This window comes from Crocuta crocuta, unplaced genomic scaffold (assembly GCF_008692635.1).
Source record: "Crocuta crocuta isolate KB4526 unplaced genomic scaffold, BGI_CrCroc_1.0 scaffold41, whole genome shotgun sequence".
NCBI lineage: Eukaryota > Metazoa > Chordata > Mammalia > Carnivora > Hyaenidae > Crocuta > Crocuta crocuta.
In genome coordinates this window covers 4,959,430-4,970,004 of record NW_027529428.1, presented here as the reverse complement: position 1 = coordinate 4,970,004, position 10,575 = coordinate 4,959,430, and the positions used below count along the sequence as shown (strand labels likewise).

Genomic DNA, 10,575 nt, shown 5'->3' with positions numbered 1-10,575 from the left:
AGCGCACTCTCCTGCGCCCCGGCGGCCGGCTCGCTGCAGGTAACCGACTCCGCCGCCGCCCCCCGCTCTATCCCAGCACCCTGGATCCCCTGCTATGGCGCCCGGCGGCGGATGGAGGGATAGAAAGGATGGGAGGGAGGGAGGGAGGCTCTCAGCCTCTCGGGAAGAGGAAGCGGAGCCCCAGCGGGAGGGAGCGGACGCGCGGTGGTAGCGAGCCCGGCGCGTGTGCACGCAGGACGCCTGCCCTGCGCGTTACCCCTGGTCCGATCCGCGGAACCTGGGGCCGGGGCTCCGGTGCCCAGTGTCACCTGGAAGCCACTTTTTTCTGTCTCTTTTCCCCCCCGATCCGGGTAGCAGGTAGGAGCTGAGAAATCAGAGGAGTTGGCTGCAGGCGAGGGTAGGCAGAGAGCGAGCAGTTAACTCGCTGCCGTCCCTTGGGTGCCAGCAGCTCTAACTCGATTTAATCCTCCCCGTAGCCCCGCGAAGAGGCATTTTACCCCCTCCCCCATTTTACTGATGAAGATGAGAAATGAGTCGCCTTGGGGCAAGCCACTGGGCAGGAGACGCCAGTCGGGGACTCCGGAGCCCCCACGCCTCTCCCTCTCCTCCGGCTCGCTCTCTGTCCTTCGCGCGCGGGCCTGGGAAACCCGCGCCGCTGGGTCTGTTAGGAAAACAGGTGATTCTGAAACACATTCTGTCCCCTCCTAGGTTTTTTTGGGGGGGAGGGGATTGTTTTGTTTTGTGTTTTGTCATGTTTTGTTAACACCCAATTTCTGATTCAGTTTCTAATTCTGGTTATGAGCCGTTTGAAGTGGAAGCAGCCTGGCTCACAGGTCTTTTTCTTCTTGCAGCGCTTTCCTTCGATGCAGAACGAGCCCCAGGCACCCCGGCGGGCCGCACACTTCTCTTCCGCGGTGGATGAGGTCGTCTGCGGATCCAGGCTGGGCCTTATGGGCCGCCCAGGTGGAGGTGAGCTCTGTAGGCACCTGGCAGCCTTGGCGCCCTTTGCTTTCTTTCTAGAGGGAAGGGAGTCTTCATTTCACAAGTAGGAAGCCAAGAGGCCAACTTGGAAGTATATGAGGGGTTCACAGAAAGCAGTGGTTCGTTGAGAACAGCCTACGGGTTTCTGTGGCCTGAATTTGGTGAGTGGTAGGTGAGGCACCCTGCCGGGGACTAGTCCCCTGCTCTGGGCATTCTGTCCCCCTTTCAGAGCTGTTGTGAAAGGCAGATTTGTTTTAGAAGGGAGGGGGAGGGGCGAATGGTTTTAGCGATCCGTGTAAATTACCTGCTAGTAGCCCAGGCAGTTCCAGACAGGCTCTCCTGCCGAGAATATGGTAACAGATTTCACTTCTGGCAAAAAGAAAAAATAACCACTGAGCTCTGTGGATATCTGCTCTTGCCTAATGGACGTTCCCCACACGTTCAAGATGATAGTTTTGGGGAGGCTTTGAGTTCTTAGAAATGGCTAACTCCTCAATTTTAAAAAACAATGGAACAAACTGTGAGTTTACTTTCATACCGTTGTTATTGGTAGGTGGAAGAAGTTGGTTTTTCCATTGCATGGTGAGGGTTTGAAGGTTGCGTTCCAGTTTGTTCTTCACTGGCTCTGGCAAGGACCTCCTTAGCCTGGACCCCAAATCTGTACTGGGTTTCATCCTTCATTGACTATACTCCATCCTTGCCTGATTATAAGACTACTTCTAACCACAAGTTGCTTTTTTTCCCCACTTGTAACTTAGTCGCTTAACACTTAAGAAAAGTGTTGTCCCTGAGAACTATCCACTGTCTAAAAAACCAGCTATGCACAGGGACTGAACACATAATGGACGGGGAAGCTAAGGGGGCTCTGGTTAGTCACGGGTGACCTACAGAGGACCTGCGGGAGAAAAAAAAATCCGTGTGGGGACTGACCATTCCCTGCCCATAACCATGCAGGAATTCTGGCCCACTGTGGCCAGATCTTTCCCCCACCCCTAAATAGCTAGAAAATCTTCATTAAAAAAATTTTTTTAAACGTTTGTTTATTTTTGAGAGACAGAGTGGGGAGGAGCAGAGAGAGGGAGACAAAGAATCCTAAGCAGGCTCCAGGCTCTGAGCTGTCAGCACAGAGCCCCACGCAGGGCTCCAACCCATGAATGGTGAGATCATGACCTGAGCCGAAGTCAGATGCTTAACTGACTGAGCCATCCAGGCACCCCAAGTAAAACCTAATTTAAATATTGGCTTTTTTTTTCTTTTTTAAAACACAGGAAATCAAATCAAATTTGAGCATCATTCATTGTCAGATCTGTCTTAAAAACTGCTCTCCCTGAGGATTGCATTCTCGGGTGAATGAAACACTCTGACCTAAGATGTAGGTATTGCCCATTTGTTGCAGAGTGAGGTGGTACGAAACAGATGACTAGCGTTGAAAATGATTTCTTCTGATTCTGTGTCTGTTTTTTAAGTGCTGTTTTCTAAACAGTGCTTCAGCTGCAACTGAGTTAAGGAGTCTTTTATGGGCCACACAAGGAATTGTGTCACTACTTGTAAGAGTGATCCTAATGAAAATTTATTCATGGTTCTAGTTCAGAATGTCAAATGCCTAACTCCCCGACTTACAAGAGGGACTTACAAGAGGAGTTCGCAAATGACTATTCATATACATTTGGTGGGTTTCTCATGGGGCCTATCTGTATTCTTTTTTTTTTTCTTAATGTTTATTTTTGAGAGAGAGAGACAGAAAAAGGGGGTGGGTGGGGAAGGAAGGGGGCGGAGAGAGAGGGAGACACAGAATCCGAAGCAGGCTCCAGGCCCTGTGTGCTCAGCACAGAACCCTAGGTGGGGCTTGAACTCATGGACTATGAGATGGTGACCTGCGCCGCGTCTGAAGCTTAACCGACCGAGCCAGGCAGGTGCCCCGCCTATCTGTGTGCTTAGCCACATTGGCTTTGGATGCCTGGCTTAGGGCAGTCGGGCTTCCTTGCTGCCCATCTGTGGCCAATGCTACGTCTGTTTAGAACAGTGTTTCTCAAATTTGACATTTTTGGCCAGTTAAGCTGCTGTCGTGGAGATTGTCCTGTGCGTCGGAGCAGCGGCATCCCTGTACCACCCACTGGATGCCAGCAGGCTCCTCCCTACGGTTACCACCATCTGAATGTCTCCAGGTGTTGCCGCATGTCCCCTGGAGGGCAGTTACCTGGTTGAGGAAAAGAAGAAGCCAATGTTGGAAAGGCTCTGGACATATTTGAACTAAACTATAAATACAATTAACTGAAACTTCGAGAGAGGCTCTTTGTAATGTTTAAACACACAACTGCATTTTAAAATATTTTTATGAGAAAGGTGACTAAGCCAGTGTTCTCCGTGAGCAGCCTCCTGTGTCCAGCCAGGATTTATCTCCAAGGAAATTGCCAGTGTTCGGTGCAGTTGTTAAGTTTCTAAAGTTTATAATATTGAAAGCTGAAATGAAGCCCCACAGGCTTCATTTTTCTCCTTTTAGTATACTTGATTTTTTTTTTTTTTAAAGTTTATTTATTTTGAGAAGAGAGAGCACAAGCAAGAGCAGGTGAGGGGCAGAGAGAGAGGAAGAGAGACGATCCCACGCAGGGTCCACACCATCAGCGTGACGCCGGAATCGCGGGGCTCAAAATTAACTAACTGTGAGATCGTGACCTGAGCTGAAATCAAGAGTTGGACGCTTAACCTACTGAGCCCCCCAGGCCCCCCATGTCTTTTAATTTTTGTAAGGTGATACAATGTCAATGAACTATGCTTGTTGATTTAGAAATTGACACAGTCTCTAATAGCAAAAATTCTAAGCAAAAATTTTAATAATGAGGTTTACTGTAGATCATGTTCAGAGTAGAATTTAGTTTTAGGAAACATTAAAAGCGTTTAGCTAACAGCAATAACTAAGACAATCATATATTTCTGGATTCTGAGAAATTCTTTTTTTTTTTAATGTTCATTTTTGAGACAGAGCATGAGCAGAGGAGGGGCAGAGAGAGAGAGGGAGACACAAAGTCTGAAGGAGGCTCCAGGCTCTGAGCTGTCAACACAGAGCTGGACTTGGGACTTGAATCATGAGCCGCGAGATCATGACCTGAGCCAAAGTTGGACGCTTCGCTGTCTGAGCCACCCAGGCACCCCTGTAGTCCAAGAAACTCTAATTTTTATGGAAGAGAGCCCTACATAATACATGATATAATTCATATCAGAGGAAAGAAACGTCCTAAATATATAATTCTCTTTTTTTAGACCTTAAGTTCAAGAGGTTGAAGACACAGTCCAGGTTATATAAGATGCATCCTTAGATAGGGATTGACTATCCACTGGGTCCCTTCTAGAAATCAAACTAATTTGTGAGACTGGGGATCGGCTACATAATTTGTGGGGTCCTGTGTTTAAAAATTATTAAGAATATCAAGACAGCAGGGCACCTGGCTGGCTCAGTTGGAAAAACGTGTAACTCTTGATCTTCAGGTCATGAGTTCGAGTCCCACATTGCCTATAGAGATTACTTAAATAAGTAAATCTTTTTAAAAAAAATAGAGTCAATAGAAGTGGCAAAAAATATATAGAATATCAAGATGGTAGCAGAGAGCTGAGTATTAAGAGAAGTACAGGGCCCTGTGTGGCTATACAGGTTGCATACGCATGAAGCTGGCCCTGGCTCTCTGTCCATCACAAATGCAAATCCAAAGGAAATATTACCGCTGCCCCAAAGCACTGAGAGTCTCTGATTGATTGATTGTACTATTTCCAATAAGGAGCCTACATGTATTTGGTAATCCAGACACTGAATTTACTATAAAGGGGCACCTGTCTGACTCAGTTGGAAGAACACGGAACTCTTGATTTCTGGATTAGTGGAGGCCCACATTGGGTGTAGAAAATGCTAAAAAATAAATAAATAGACTTAAGAAAGAATAAAAAAGTTACCAGGAAACTCTTTCCGTGAATAATTTTTCTTTTGTTCAAGAGTCAGCCAGATTGTTTCGGAGGGTCCTGGATACCTGAGTAACCTTATTTCTTCAAGCGTTCATTGAACAGCTCCTTACAGAGCACCTGTGGGTGACAGGCATTATCGGCTCTGGGGCAATGGCTGTGAAGGACAGAGGGTCCCTGCATTTTTCAGCCTTCTAGGTTACTGGCTGGGGGGATGGGTAGAGACAGGCACACAGTGTCATGCACTGTCACAGCCCTAAATGGTACTCTGGAAAAGCACAAGCGGTCCAGAGGAAATATAACCTCAGGACACAGGGCAGGTCTCCCTAGAAAGTGGTATTTAAAATGGGCCTGAAAAATGAGTCGGAAGGAGTCAGTCGAATTAGGGGCCTGAGTTCCATGCTGAAAGGGTGAGACGGAGGCAGGAATATGGCTTTGGGGCAAGGCCTCTCAGGTCATTTTCAGGACTTTGGACTTTAATGGAAAGGTAATGGGAACCTTTTGAAGGGCATTAAATGGGAGATGAGATGATTGATTAAGTTTGGGTTTTTGTTTTTTTNTCTTCATTGCTGTGGACAGTGGTTTGCAGAGCAGGCCGTGCTGGGGCCTGTGGTCCCGTCGCGCAAACTGGAAAAGGCTTTCTCTTTTGGGTGGACCAGATGCACCTCTTTGTCCCAGCCAGGCCGGGCTGGAGGCCTCAGGCCCTTTGCCTGTCACTTTGCACATATGCACGCAGCCACCNTCAGCCGTCAGCCGTCAGCCGTCAGCCGTCAGCCGTCAGCCGTCAGCCGTCAGCCGTCAGGTCAGCCGTGGGTGGTGCAGCGATGCCGAATGCAAGCCAGTGGCAGAGGGGGGAGGGGGAGGAGGGAAAGGAAGAGAGGGTGACTTTGTAGCTCAAGTCAGTATGAAACTGGTGATTATTCGGATATTCTTGATGGACAGGGAGATACCAAGGCTATTTCGAAGGTTTCTNTATTTCATTTGGACATATTTGCTTGTGAGACATCCCACCGGGCACAATGGCACAAGGGATCGGCATCTGGAACTCACGAGAGAGATGGGCTGCGGGGCACCTGGGTGCCTCCGTCAGTTGAGTGTCCGCTCTTGATTTCAGCTCAGGTCATGAATTTTCCAGTGCCAAACACCGCGGCAGGGTCCTTGGAAGTAGAAAGTATTACAGATAATGTTGCTTGCCACTATGCTTAGCCCTGGTAGGGTAAGAAATATGTGTTTGGTCTTTGTCCTTAGTCACTGACAGTGCTCGGAAGCCCTTGGAATTTCCTGAGAGTTTGGGATGATAGGAATGTCTCTTGTTATTCGTATAAGGAGCTCTTTTCCTTACCGGAGCTTATGCTAATGAGGTGGCATGGGTGTGGGGCCCCCTAGGTAGCCTGAGGATGGGACCGATCACCAGACGGAACCAGTAATTAGAGAGCTGAAGCTTTTAGCCCTAACGACTGCCCTGTGGGAAGAGAGGAGGGACATGCCTAGATACTGGCTTGTGAAAACTCTTGATATTTCCTATTTGGAGAGCTTCTGGGGTTGATGAACACATCGAGGTGCTGGGGAAAGGGAGTACGCCAGGAACCAGCCAAGGTAATTGTGAAGTTTTCACAATGAGGGAGAGTGACTGCTTTTCAAAAGAATTCATGCTATAGAGACCCATTCTGGAAACACCTGTTGGGAAATTTTTTCAGCGTAATGTAAACATGTTGCCAAGAAGTATAGTAGATTTGTGACTCATCGAAACTTAAAAAAAAATTTTTTTTACATTTCTTTAAAAATATTTTATTTTTTGAGGGGGGGGAGGGGCAGAGGGGGAGGACAGCATCCAAAGCGGGCCCCGTGCTGACAGGCTGACCGCAGCACGCCCGAAGTGGGATCACAACCTGAGCTGAAGTCAGATGCTCAACCGACTGAGCCACCCAGGTGCCCCTCAAAACTCTTTAAGAAAAAGAAATAAACCTCTAAAAACTTGGAAAAGGAATTGTCTGACAAAATCTTTTTAAGTGAAGAGTATTTGTGGGTTTTGAATCCATTTGTCAGGTTTATAAAAATGTGATGACACCCAGTGACTAGTTTGCAGGGACAATTGATTGAGAACTACCATCTGAAATTCACCAAAAAACAAACAAACAAACAAACAACCCTTTGTAGAATTGGTGGGTAGATTGAACACTAAGGATCAAGATTTAGGGAGCCTAGCTGTGAGCGTGTGTTTGTGAATGTTCTGTTTTCTCCAGCATATCCCTGTCACTCCAGACAGCCCTTAAAACAAAATGTTAGAATACACGAAGAAGCTTGGAGAGTCCTTCAAAGTTCTCTATCACAACAGAATTAACCAAAGTCTTCAAAACTACAGCAGATTTAATATCTTGCTTTCATTACAAATCTTGATAGTTCATTTTGTGTACCATAACTGACTAAAAATAGGCTTTTATATCCTCTTTTCCCCATCTTTTTGTTCTACAAGGTGCATAAGGTATTGGTGCAGTAGTGTTGCAGGATTTTTTACCTCAATTCCTGGGATTCATTGTCTCGCCTCTTGGAAACATGAAGAGGTGGACACAAAATGAACAGTAGGCAGTTTACTAGAGTATAAGATCTGAAAGCAAGAATAGTATGAAAACCCTCTTTACAGAGAGGGGGGCATTGGAAAGCGAGTGCCTGTGACTATAGAGGAAGCTCCTTGTTTNGCTGGCTCCCTATTTCCTTCTCCTGTCCTACCCTTATTGGGTATTGGGTTGATAGCTCTAGGTGCTGGGTGGTGCATTTCTGATTGGCTCCTTTCCATTGTATGAGGTGTGGTCTGGTCCTTGTGGGTCACATGTTTTCTGGTCCGGGACTTATTTTTAGTCAGGTCTTTTATCAAATTCCTGAGGGAAACCTGAGGGGAAGTAGGTGGTGTCTGTTACATTTCTAAGAGCTTTACCCCTGAGGGGATGGCTGGGGTCTACACTCCCAGCATTGTTCCCAAATCTGTGTTTTCCCCTTCCTCTGGGATCTCAGGTCCTAATCTTTCCTTCTCTGCCTATTTTATTCTGTCCTTTCCTATCCTAGTACTATATAATAAACTTTTAAAGACATATACATATATTGATGGGACTTACCCAAAGGTTTTACTCTTAGCGTTTGTACTAAAAAATTTACAAGTTTATCGCTGAAAACGGAGTCAAAGTGGGGCTCCCCACAGCAATCTGAGAAATGGATTTCCTTATAAACTTTAAAACTACCTCTTCCCCATGATGTGCTTCTGTAATTCATTCATGGGAAACAAAATTGCTCCTGGAGCTCAGAGTCTGAAAAGCAACAAATACAAAGTGTGTGTGTATTGCTTCTCTGGAAATGTGTACGTTAAACTTCTTTTAGATAATCCACTTTAAATGCTCTAAAAAAAAAGGGGGGGGGGTGGGGGAAGAAGAAGAAAAAAAAACTTCCTGGAATGTTGAACCCAGTGCTATGCTCCAGGACAGGTAAATGCATTAAGTCATTTCAGCATAGGCTATGTAGTTCTCTGACTCAAGCCAGTTTGGTTCTTTTTGGTAAGCAGATTGGTGAGGGCTACATTCTCCTCTACAGGTAAAGGTGAGGGTTCAAAAGCAAGTCTTGAGTCAACTCAGCCCTCTTGACTTCATCTCCCACGTAAGGTGCACTTGGGGTGGCAGCAGGATTCAGCTGATCATGGAGTAGCAATCAAGTACTGGTTAATTTTCTGGAATCCATGGCGGTGGGACCCAGGAATGCGCCTTAGGCACTCTCCTGGGCTAATAGACTTGCTGGCCTTGATTGTCCTTTTGATATCTGGGCAAGACACCCGTAGGATGCCTCTATTCCGTCCACTGAGTTGCAACACCTTGATCTCATCCCTGCTTACTCTTTTGTCAATCTAATTCAAGTCATTAAATTCATCTAGGAAGCTTCATTTCTAACACCATTGCTAATAAACAAAACGCTTGGTTTACAATGAAAATTCCGTAAGTAGTAGCTGCTAGTAGAGTGTGGCCATCCCAGGAATGAGTCCTCAGTAACCTCCCCAGCCCCAGGGGGGACCCTCAGAGCTGTTGTTTGTAGCCAGTCAGGCTAGCACTTCTTGCAAGTTCCTTTCAGCGCTATAATGGAGGCATTGTTCCCAAAATAGTTTTTAGCTATATTGACCCAACCTATAATTTCCCCCAGAAGGCTCAGCAAATAACCTTTGTGTGAATTCCTTGAGATCAGGGAGATGCATTTTTTTATGATTGTATTCTTCCCCCCCAGAACCAGAGGATTCGGTTTTGCATAATAGCTGCTTGGTATGGAATTCAGTCGAGTGCATTTGGGTTAGTAAACTTGCAATACAGTTTCCGATTTTGGAGGTCTAAAAGAAGTTACCTCTAAGAGTAAACTAAAGATTTGAACGTTGTCCAGAGAAGAGAAAATATAAATAATAATGAACAAATTGTTAACGTTTATTAAGGGCCCGTCTGTCAAATGTATTATGAGCTTTTGACAGGTGGGCTCACTTTTTCTTTATGAAAACTCTAAGGTACACACGATTCTAATGAAATCAAATGGCTTAAAATTACTATTGTTCTTTTTTTAATGTTTATTTTTAAGAGAGATGGAGAGCGGGGGAGGGACAGAAATAGAGGGGGGGCAGAAGATCTGAAGCAGGCTCTATGCTGACGGCAGTGAGCCCGATGTGGGGCTTGAGCCTCGAACTCCCGAACAGTGAGATCATGACCTGAGCCAAAGTCAGCCACCTAACCGACCGAGCCACCCAGGTGCCTCTATTATTGTTGTTCTTATTTATTATTATTTTTACCAGAGAAGAAGCCAAAGCTTGGGGAAGTTAAGAGCTTACAAAAGTCTGAGTTAGTGGGTGATGATAGCCAGTTTTTGAGTTGAGCAGTCTGGCTTCAGAGCTGAAATAAGTGCTACTTAAATTCTTCTTCCTTTCCCACGTACACACACTCAAGAGCAAATGCTGAGCCCCTGGCAATCAAAGAGGTGCAAAATGAAACTCAGTGATGTAGCAATTTACAGTTGTGATATCGACAAAAAGAATTATACAGTGGATGAATATGTGGTACAGAGTTAAGATAATTATTTCATAAATGTAGAGAAAATGGTGCTCAGATATTACTAGTGGCAGTGTAGTGAGTAGAGTCCATTTGGGAGGCAATCAAGAGCCATAGAGGGGCGCCTGGGGGGCTCAGTCGGTTAAGCGTCCAACTTCGGCTCAGGTCACGATCTCATGGTTCGTGGGTTTGAGCCCCACATGGGGCTCTGTGCTGACAGCTAGCTCAGAGCCTGGAGCCTGTTTCAGATTCTGTCTGTCTCTCTCTCTCTCTCTCTCTCTCAGAGGAAAAAAAAAAAAAGAGCCATAGAAACTTGGCAAGTTTTGCTCCAAGAATCCCCTGTTCCTGGAGACCCTTTATAAAGCCAAGAGAAAACATGTACATTTTCAAAAGGGTTCACAGTTCACGTTTATAGCAATGTAATTAGGAAATACCCTTAGTACCCAACCACGAGACACATACTAACAAAAAGACTCTCATGTCCATTAACAACAACAACAACAAAAACAATGAAAAAGAAAAAAACAGAATAGAAAATTGAACCCCAGATGCCATTACATCTACTCACAGATATACGTCAGGATGG

The 10,575-nt window shown here is 45.8% G+C and overlaps 1 protein-coding gene across 4 annotated transcripts in view; it reads left to right on the top strand.

The window, feature by feature from the left end:
* The window catches only part of GCNT1 (glucosaminyl (N-acetyl) transferase 1), a 28,440-nt gene continuing 17,865 nt past the window's right edge, over nt 1-10,575 (top strand). For 3 of the 4 annotated variants that reach the window (XM_077759364.1, XM_077759365.1, XM_077759367.1), the window contains exons 1-2: nt 1-39; nt 852-969. The gene's annotated coding sequence lies outside the window, so the exon portion shown is untranslated. Of the gene's footprint in view, nt 40-542; nt 677-851; nt 970-10,575 lie in introns of those variants that run through there. The other variant, XM_077759366.1, reaches the window with a different exon arrangement.